The 10804-nt window shown below is 42.4% G+C and overlaps 1 long non-coding RNA gene across 1 annotated transcript in view; it reads left to right on the forward strand.

Annotated features, from left to right (window-relative positions):
• Positions 1–10804, forward strand: part of LOC106508153 — a 41209-nt gene that overhangs the window by 21441 nt on the left and 8964 nt on the right. Inside the window, exon 2 of the long non-coding RNA XR_001304747.2 lies at positions 9553–9712. This is a non-coding gene — a long non-coding RNA (uncharacterized LOC106508153). The remainder of the gene's footprint in view (positions 1–9552; positions 9713–10804) is intronic.

Here is a 10804-nt window from a genome sequence, read left to right on the forward strand (position 1 = left end):
TAATATTTCACTCTCTGGTTTAGACTTTGTCCTTCCTAGGGAACTGCAATGAATAAAGCTTCGCTAATAGACAGAGTTTAGGTTGTGTCTGACTGAAAAAAAGTAGGTAATTATAGGGAGTTCCCATCGTGGCTCAGTGGCTAACAAACCCTACTGGGAACCATGAGAATGCAGGTTCGATCCCTGGCCTCACTCCGTGGGTTAAGGATCCGGTGTTGCCGCGAACTGTGATGTAGGTCGAAGATGCAGCTCGGATCCCACGTTGCTGTGGCTATGGCGTAGGCCAGCAGCTGCAGCTCCGATTCGACCCTAGCCTGGGAACTCCCACCTAATTATCTGGGTTTTTATATTCAGATGCATGACACCATGTCAATGACAGTGAAAAATATTTGATTCAAGTATTTAGTTTTACAAATATAGTCAGAAATGGGGTCTTCTCAAATTATTAAATAAGAAACAATTCCTATTAATCTTTGGTGTTTTTTCTGATAACTCAATATAATATCTGTCTTTCAAACCCAACATTCCTCTAATTCTTACTCCGCTTGTCTTCAGATATCCTGTCAGTCGGGTTTCTGCCAGCCTTAGAATATCTGTGTTTGAAGTTAAGCTCTTCCTTTTCCCTCAGCTTCTCTTTGCCCTTTATATCTGTAGATCTCAATGTTGACCATATTTTTCATTAATATATTCAAAAGAAGCTACCTCATCTGATTCCTAATCTTTACTGTGTGTGCTCTTTAATCAAAGGATTTGTTGCCATTTTTGCTTTTCTTTAATTACACTATTTCTTTATAGTCATTGTCTGTTGTTACATAATCAATTGTGTCAAACCGTATTGCTTAAAACAACACCTTTTATCTTGCAGTATCTGTGGGTGAGTAATCCAGGTACAGTTTAGCTCAGTCCTGTGCCTCAGTCTTTCCCAAAAGGCTCAATCAAGATGTCAGCCCAGGGTCTCTCACAAGCTGCCATCAAGGTATTGGTTAGGACTGTAGTCATCTTAAGCCTCAGACAGGGAAGAATCCACTTCCAAGCTCACCCACATAGCCATTAGCTGGATTCAGTTCTTCATGGGCCGGTAGACTCAGACACTCAACAGCTATTGGCCAGAGGTCACCCTCAGTCCCTTGCCCTATGGGCCTTTCCTACCTGGCAGCTTGCTTCATTAAAGGCAAGTGTTCAGAGTTTCATCAGTGTCTTAGGAGTGCAGGGACAAAGGTTCAATCCCCAGCTGGTGGCTTACACAGTAGAAATGTGTTGTCTCACAGTCCTGGAGGCAAGAAGTCAAGGTGCTGGCAGGGTTGGCTCCTTCTGAGGGCTGTGAGAAAGAATGTTTCATGACTCTCCCATAGAGTCATGGATTAAGGATCTGGTGTTGCTGCAGTAGCAGTTTAAGTTTGTTTGTTTGTTTGTTTGTTCTATGGCCGCACCTACAGCATATGGAGGTTCCCAGGCTAGGGGTCCAATCGAAGCTACAGCTGCCAGCCTACACCACAGCCACAGCAACATCAGATCCGAGCTGCATTTGCAGCCTATACCACAGCTCACGGCAACGCTGGATCCTTAACCCACTGAGCAAGGCTGGGGAGCAAACCCACAACCTCGTGGTTCATAGTTGGATTTGTTTCCACTGCACCATGACAAGAACTCCAGGAGCAGTTTAGTTTTGCCTGCAGCTCTGATCTGATCCCTGGCCAGGGAACACCATATGCCTCAGGGCAGCCACACACACACAAAAAAAGAATGTCCATGTGGAGATCTCTATATTTCTCTTAGTTCTTGCTCTTTTTTTTGGCAAGACAGGTGCTCCAGCTCCAGGTATAATGCTTGTATTCAGGTAGAGGTCAAGAGGTGGTTGAATCCATCTCCTTTTAAAATATTTTTTTTCCTGAAGGGCTCACTTAACTTCCGCTTACATAACCAGTGGCCAGAACTTAGTCACATGGCTATACTATCTCAAGGGAGTCTGGGGCATGTAGGTTTAACCCCAGCCCTTTGCCATCCTCAAAAAAGTCAAGGATAGGAGTTCCTTTAGTGGCTCAGTGGAAATGAATCTGACTAGGAACCATGAGATTGTGGGTTCGATCCCTGGCCTCGCTCAGTGGGTTAAGGGTCTGGCATTGCTGTGAGCTGTGGCATTGGCATTGCTATGAGTGGCTCTGATCTGGCGTGGCGTTGCTGTGGCTGTGGCAAAGGCCTGCGGCTACAGGTCCGATTGGACCCCTAGCCTGGGAACTTCCGTATGCAGCAGATGCAGCCCTAAAAAGCAAAAAAGAAAAGAAAAAAGAAAAAATTCAAGGATAGGCAAGAAGATGGAGGGCAAATGGATAATGCGTAGGCAACAAAGTTGTAACGACACCTATATCAAGAAATAGGATTAACAAGAACCCACTGTATAGCACAGGAAAATCTACTCAATAGTTTGTAATAATCTCTACAGGAAAAAAGAATGAATATACTTATATGTATGACTGATTTCCTTTGCTGCACACCTGAACCTAATACATTATAGATCAACTTTACTCCAATAAAATTAAATTTGAAAGTTAAGAAATTTTTAAAAAAGAAACAGGACATTGTTGGCACCTCCAAAGCCCCCCTCTTCCCTCCTTCCAGTCACTGTCCTTTCCCCATAGTCATTGTTCCTGACTACCAACAACAACATAGACTACTTTTTTTTGCCTGTTTTTGTACTTTACATATATGGGATCATAGAGAATGGATATTCCAGCCTCCAAAATGATCCCCAGTGATCCTTGCCTTTCTGGTATTTGTGCCATTGTGTAGCCCCTTCCAATTTGGATCAGGATTGGTCCATGTGACCTACAGAATAGAGCCTAAATGATGGCACTGTCGCTCCCAAATCATTCCTGAGACTAGGTCATAAAAACACTGAAGCTTCCTCCTCGTCCTCTCTCTTGGATCACTTTACCTTGAGGAAGCCAGATACCATGTCATGCAGACGCTCAGGCAGTTCATGGAGAGACTAAGGTGGCAGGGAACTGAGGACTCCCACCAACAGCCAAGTGAGTGAGCCACCTTAGAAGAGGGTCCTCCTGTCCCAGTCAGTCAGATGCCTGCAGCCCCTGCCAACTTCCTTATGGCAACCCAGAGCTCTGACCCTGAGCCAGAATCATCCAGCAAACCCACTTCCAGATTCCTCTCCCAGAAACTTTGAGAAAATAAATGTTGATTATTTTAAGTGCTGTTTTGGAGTAACTTGTTATGCATTAATAGATACATAATACTGACTCCAATGTATCTAATTAATATAATTATGAAATACATCCATGTTGATGCATGGGTTGTAAATTGTCATTTCTCACTGATGGATGATATTTCACTTTATGAATATAACTTATTTTTTATTGAATTATTATTGATTTACAATGTTGTGTTGGTTTCTAGTGTACAACAAAGTGATTCAGTTTTATTTATACATATGTGATCATATATGCGTAATACATATGCATATATATTCTTTTTCATATTCTTTTCCACTATAGTTTATTACAAGATATTGAATACAGTTCCCTGCTCTATACAGTAGGACCTTGTTGTTTATCTACTTTATATATAGTGGTTTGTATCTGCTAATCCCAAACTCCTAATTTATCTCCCCCACTTCCCCTTTGGTAACCACAAATTTGTTTTCTATGCCTGTAAGTCTGTTTCTATTTTGTAAATAAATTAATTTGTATCATTTTTCTAGATTCTACATAAAAGTGATATCATATGATATTTATCTTTCTCTGTCTGACTCACTTTACTTAGTATGATAATCTCTAGGTCTATCCTTGTTGCTGCAAATGGCATGATTTCACTCTTTTTATGGCTGAGTAGTATTCCATTGTGTATATGTACCACATCTTCTTTATCCATTCATCTGTTAATGGACATTTAGATTGTTTCCATGTCTTGGCTATTATAAATAGTGCTGCTATGAACATTGGGGTGCATGTATCTTTTCTTTTTTTAAATTGCAAAATGATTATTTACTTGAAAAAAAATTATTGTAGTTGATTAACATTGTCCTGTCAGTTTCTGCTGTACAGCAAAGTGACCCAACCCAGTCATCCATATACATACATTCTTTTTTCATATTATCTTTTGTCCTGTTCTATCACAAGTGATTGGATATAGTTCCCTGTGCTGTATATAGCAGGACTCATGTATCTTTTCAAATTAGAGTTTTCTCCAGATATATGCCCAGGAGTGGGATTGCTGGGTCACATGACATCTTTATTTTTAGTGTTTTAGGGAACATCTATATTGTTTTCCCAAGCGACTTCACCAATTTACATTCTCTCCAACAGTGTAGGAGGATCCCCTTTTCTCACACCCTCTCCATTTTAATTATATCTATTCTACTGCTAATAGGTACTTAGGTAGTTCCCATTTTGGGGATGCTATGAATATTCTTTTACATGTATTTTGGTGAACATATTTACTTAACTGGATATTGCTTAAGTATGGCATTTCTGGGTCATAGTATCTGGCTTTAACAGACACCGCTAGACAGTTTTCAAAAGTGATTTTTAGGAGTTCCCGTCGTGGCGCAGTGGTTAACAAATCCGACTAGGAACCATGAGGTTGCGGGTTCGGTCCCTGCCCTTGCTCAGTGGGTTAACGATCCAGCGTTGCCGTGAGCTGTGGTGTAGGTTGCAGACGCGGCTCGGATCCCAAGTTGCTGTGGTTCTGGCATAGGCCAGTGGCTACAGCTCCAATTCGACCCCTAGCCTGGGAACCTCCATATGCCACAGGAGTGGCCCAAAGAAATAGCAAAAAAAAAAAGACAAAAAAAAAAAAGTGATTTTTATTCATTTACAGCCTACCAGCATGCATAAGAGTCTCAATTGCTCCATATCCTCACCAGCATTTGATCTCTTCATCTTTTTAATTTTATCCATTTTGGTGGCTCCAGAGTAACTCTGAAAGTTGAGAATCAAACAAGGAGTCCCCTCTTTTCTTCACCCTTTATATCCCCAAGACCCCTATGACCCCAGTTCTTCCTAAACCTAGGTTTTCTCACAGGTTGTCCAATTTCCCTTCACCGTGGTCTGGGTTTAGCAAAGCCAGTCTGTCAATAGCTGTTACTTTTGCCCTACTTCCTCTGCAAAGAAGGTTTTGTCAGTCCCATAAAGGTCATTATGCTCCAGGAGAAAGATAAACAAATGGAGAGAAAGTCTCTTTACCATCAGGCTGCTGTCAAAGCTCTGGGAAAGAAGTCAAAGACAGATTAAGAAACTTTTGAGGGAGTTCCCATCGTGGCGCAGTGGTTAACCGAATCCGACTAGGAACCATGAGGTTGCAGGTTCAGTCCCTGCCCTTGCTCAGTGGGTTGACGATCCGGCGTTGCCGTGAGCTGTGGTATAGGTTGCCGTGAGCTGTGGTATAGGTTGCTGTGAGCTGTGGTATAGGTTGCAGTGAGCTGTGGTGTAGGTTGCAGACGCGGCTCGGATCCCGCATTGCTGTGGCTCTGGCGTAGGCCAGTGGCTACAGCTCCGATTCGACCCCTAGCCTGGGAACCTCCATATGCCGCAGGAGCGGCCCAAGAAATAGCAGCAACCAAAAGACAAAAAAAAAAAAAAAAAAAAAAAAAACTTTTGAGAACAGTGGAACCCAGTCACACCAGTTTAGTTAAGTACTCTTTCTGACCAAGTCCAGGCAGAATTTAACCCTTAGTATTCCAGTCACTCTTCAGTAGAGGCTGGTCATTACAGGAGTGCAGGGTTCCTCCATGGTGTCTTATTTTCATTGTAATTGGCCAAGAAGAAGTCCGTTGCCTACATACATTTTATCAGCAAATATTTCTTGAGTGCCTACTATGTGCTAAGCCCTGGACGAAGGAAGGAGATGTTCCAGTAATTTCTGCAGTTGTAGAATGGCAACAAGATGGAGAGACTAAAATATGCCAGTTGATCAAATTATCTGCCAGTGAATTATAAGGAAGAGCATAATCACAGCATTTAGGGTGGGATGAACTTGGAGTTCTCTTGAATTAACCACAGGGAAAGCATGAAAAAAAGAACAAGAAAATTGCTGCAATTGTCAAATCATTTGCATAAATTATGAAAACATGTCATAATTATCTGGGTCACTTTGCTGTACAGCAGATATTGACAAAACATTGTAAATCAACTATAATAAAAAAATTTAATGAATAAATAAAGCCTCGGGGAGGAGGGAAATATAGTTATATTTGTTCATGGATAATATGAAAATCTAGGCCTCACAGGGAGGCCTGGCTACACTTGAGAAAGAAGTAAAATATCTAAACCACACAAAAAATGTAGAAAATAACTGTGTTTTATTGTCTTAAGTTGTCTAAATAGTGAGTTACACATGGTTCATTGTTAGAGAAGGATATTAAACTCTAGCACATTATTTGGCCCGGCAGAGAACAATACTTCCATAGCCAGGATGGTCCAAGCACTGTTATTGGTTATGTTAATTTCCTATTGCTGCATAACAAAGTACCATGCACCTAATCACTTAAAATATCACCCATTTATTAGCCCACAGCCTATAAGTCAGGAGTCCAGGCCTGGTGTGACTTCTGCTTGGGGTCTCAGAAGTCTGAAATCAAGATGTTGGCTGGACTGCACTCCCTCTGGAGGCTCTGCCGGAGAATCTGCTGCAAGCTCATTCTTGTTCCTGGCTGAATGCAGTTCCTTGTGGTTGTGGGACTGAGGTCCCTGTTTGTAGGACCGGGGTCCCTGTTTCCTTGCTATCCATCAGTTGGGGTCCTCTCTCAGCAATTTCAGGCCACCCGCATTTCTTGAGACTTGGCCCCTCTGTCTTCAAAACCAGCCATGGCATGCTGAAGTCTTCTCATGTTTTGAATCTCTCTGACTACTCTGTCTCTGACTTCTAGACCCAGACTCACAGGGCTCCTATGATTAAGTCATTTCCACTCAGATGATCAACTGATTTGTGACCTTAATTACACCAGTAAAAACTTCCACTGCAAACTTAGATTAGTGTTTTGGAGAAGGTGTGTGAATAGCAGGGCAGGAAATTTGGAGGGTCATTTTAGAAAACTTCTAGCTACACGAGTTTTCAATTTTTGAATCTACCTTAGATTCTGAACTAGTGATTCTCAGCTGGGGTTGGGAGTAATTTTGCTCCCATTACCAGGAGATATTTGGCAGTATCTAGAGACATTTTTCAATGTCACATAGTGGGTAGAGGCCAGAGATACTGCTAATCCACCTACAATGTATAGGAGAGTCCCCACAATAAAGAATTATCCAGCCCAAGATATCAGCAGTGCCAGAGTTGAGAGATCCTGCTTTAAACAAAGCATAAAAGGTGATTATTATTATAGTACATAATTATAGTTACATAATTGTAACTAGTTACATAAATGTAAAAATACACCTGATATAACATATGACAGAAGATGGGTGGATGGAGGAAAAGAAAAGGAGAATAGGGTATCATCTACATCTTACATAAAGAGGAGACTGAAATTCTAAGGAATGGAAGGTGAGTATATTATTCAGAGTTACAAAGATAAGGAAAAATAATAGTGATAAAACTATCAATATGAGGAGGGAGTTCCTATTGTGGAGCAGCAGAAATGAATCCAACTGGGAACCATGAGGTTGCGGGTTCAATTCCTGGCTTCGCTTAGTGGGTTAGGGATCTGGTGTTGCCTTGAACTATGGTGTAGGTTGCAGATGTGACTCAGATCTGGCATTGCTATGGCTGTGGTATAGGCTGGTAGCTGCAGTTCCAATTGGACCCCTAGCCTGAGAACTTCCATATGCTGTGGTATAGCCCTAAAAAAAAAAAAAAAAGATGAGGAGGGACAAGGGAAGGGAAATAAGGAGTAATGAGGAGACAATAGATAGTGCCTAGAATTGATAAACAAATAAATAATAGTTTAAGCATTTCACATGAAATTATGGAGGTAACAACTGAAAGGGTTCAGTATATACTACCATAAAATATGGCACCTTGAATATTGACTATTTTAAGCTGAAGGAGTTGGAAAAAACAACAGAAGCAGAAAGGTCACTCTGACTTCCCCCCACCCTTCTTCCGTGAAATAGGTCATAAAACCCTCAGGGGACAGGTATTCTCCCTATACCTGGAGGAAAGCAACAGCCTTATATCTGAAGACAAAGGGACACAGAGAAGAATCCTAACAAACAGGGCTTGCCAAGTTTCTCCCAGTTGACTGCACTGCCTTCATATATATATATTTTTTTAGGGCCCCACCTGCAGCATTTGGAAGCTCCCAGGCCAGGGGTCCAATGGAAGCTGCAGCTGCAGGCCTACACCACAGCTCTAGGCAACGCCAGATCCTCAACCCACTGAGCAGGGCCAGGGATCAAATCTGCATCCTCATGCATGCTAGTCGTGTTCTTTTCCCCTGAGCCACAGTAGGAACTCCTGCCTTCATATTCTTTGACCTGTCATATTCTGTCCACACGCCATAATCTTGGCATAAAAATAACTCAAGTCTGTTTCTTTGGGTCTTCCTTTCCTTATGAAGTCTCCTATGTCACATAAAACCTATGTTAAATAAATGTGGGAGTTCCTGTTGTGGCTCAGCAGGTTAAGAACCTGACACAGTATCTGTGAGGATGCAGGTTCCATCCCAGGCCTCATTCAGTGGGTTAAGGATCCAGTGTTGCCACAAGCTATGGCATAGATCACAGAAGCGGCTCGGATCCCGTGTTGCTAGAGCTGTGGGATAGGCTGGCAGCTGCGGTTTCCAATTCAACCACTAGCCTAGGAACTTCCAAACACCGCAGGTGTGGCCGTAAAAAGAAAAAAGGGGAAAAAAAGAATATTTAGTGCTATGGTCTGAATGTTTGTGTCCACCACATAAAACTCGTATGTGGAAATCCTAACCCCCAAAGGTGATGGTATTAGCAGATGAGGCCTTTGGGAGGTGCTTTTGTAGGGAAGGTGGAGTGCTCATGAGTGGCATGTGTGCTATAAAAGAGGTTCCAGAGGACTCCACAGTCCTTCCCGCCATGTGAGGACACAGGGAGAAGTCAGCAGTCTCCAACCCAAAAGACAGCCACGCCACTGAATCTGCCAACACCTGATCCTGGACTTCCCAGCCTCCAGAACTGTGGGAAATGAATGTCTGCTGCTTTTAAGTCACCCATTATGTAGTGTTTTGTTATAGCAGCTGTCACAGACTAGGACATTTAGGAATCGTTTTCCTCAGGTTTATCTGTTTTATCACACTATCCTTTAAAAAGCATGATGGGGTTGAGTGGAAGAATGCTGTATTTTTTGACAAAACCTGCCTTTATGTTGAAAAGAACTTGGTGAGGGAGATTTTGCAAAACAAAGACTATAAATAGTGTGCAGTTTCCTCCACTGCCTAAGAGCACAAAACTCAATACAATCAGGTTGGAGCCTCTTTTAATCTAGGAAAGTGGTTGTTGCCACTATCAGTGCACCAATGCCAGTTGCAACATTTTAATTCTAGACCCAACTGTCAGCAGGCTTCCCCTGGCCCTTTGTGGAGCACCAGATGCACAGATCTTTACCTGAATTCCTCCTCTTCTGCCCCACCTCCAGGTCCACACCTTCTAGGGCCCACTGCTGAGCTGATGGAAGAACAAGAAGAGTCTGGATACCTGGGTACCAGCCTGCCCGTAGGCAAGTCATTTTACCCCATAAGTCTCTGGTTTCCTCATCCATAAAGTGAAACATCAATACAAAGCTCACAGAATTGCTGGTAAGAATAAATAAATCACATACTAAATTAGTGTCAACGAGGAGTATTAGACAAACCCCATTTGGTGCTAGATTAGCCTACATCAGGCTCAGCTCCTTTGTGTTCTCCAAATCACCTCCAAATCATCCTGGCAACATCACTTCTGGGGACTGGCAGGCAGGGAGACTCAGGACACCTGACACCTCTGGCACAGTGGACGCTGTGCTCCTGCCATCTGGTGGCTGTTTATGAAAACTACCTCTTACTCTACATCTGGAAGCCTCTGTGAAGAGGGAGGGCAAGAGAGCAGAGCAGTGGGGATGACCCACAAGGTATGGGAAAGGTGAGTTAGGAGTAAAGGGATCCAGGTTCCATGTTTAGGAGAGTGTAAAATCATCCCACACAGAACCCAGCTCTGGACCCCTTCCTAGTCTGCTCCAAGAACTGACTATGGGAGGCTGATGGCTCCCAAAACAAAGCAGGAATTTTCTTTTCGGTATCAGAGTTTGTCCATTTAAACAACAGCAGTTACTCAAAGTACACCTTTTAAGGTGATATTCAGCTAAAAATTTTCTTTCCTTTTTTTTCTTTTCTTTTCTTTTTAGAGCCACACCTGTGGCATATGGAAGTTCCTGGGCTAAGTGATGAATCAGAGCTGCAGTTGAAACCTATGCCACAGCCACAGCCATGCCAGATCTGAGCTGCATCTGTGGCCTATGCCACAGCTTTTGGCAATGCTGGATCCTTAACCCACTGAGTGAAGCCAGGGATCAAACCTGACCTTCACGGACACTATGTCGGGTTCTTAATCCCCTGAGCCACAACAGGAACTCTGTAAAAGTTTTCTGTGTAGAAAATGAATTCCACTGTTCACAAACTCTAAGTAATATAATAAGAAATATACAAATTCACATAGGAATGGATAAGCAATGAGATCCTGCTGTGTAGCACTGGGAACTATGTCTAGTCACTTATGATGGAGCATGATAATATGAGAAAAAGAATCTATACATGTATGTGTAACTGGATCACCATGCTGTACAGTAGGAAATTGGCAGAACACTGTAAACCAGCTATAATGAAAAAAATAAAAATCATTATTAAAAAAATTCA

Source organism: Sus scrofa, chromosome 16 (genome assembly GCF_000003025.6).
Source record: "Sus scrofa isolate TJ Tabasco breed Duroc chromosome 16, Sscrofa11.1, whole genome shotgun sequence".
Classification (NCBI taxonomy): Eukaryota; Metazoa; Chordata; class Mammalia; order Artiodactyla; family Suidae; genus Sus; species Sus scrofa.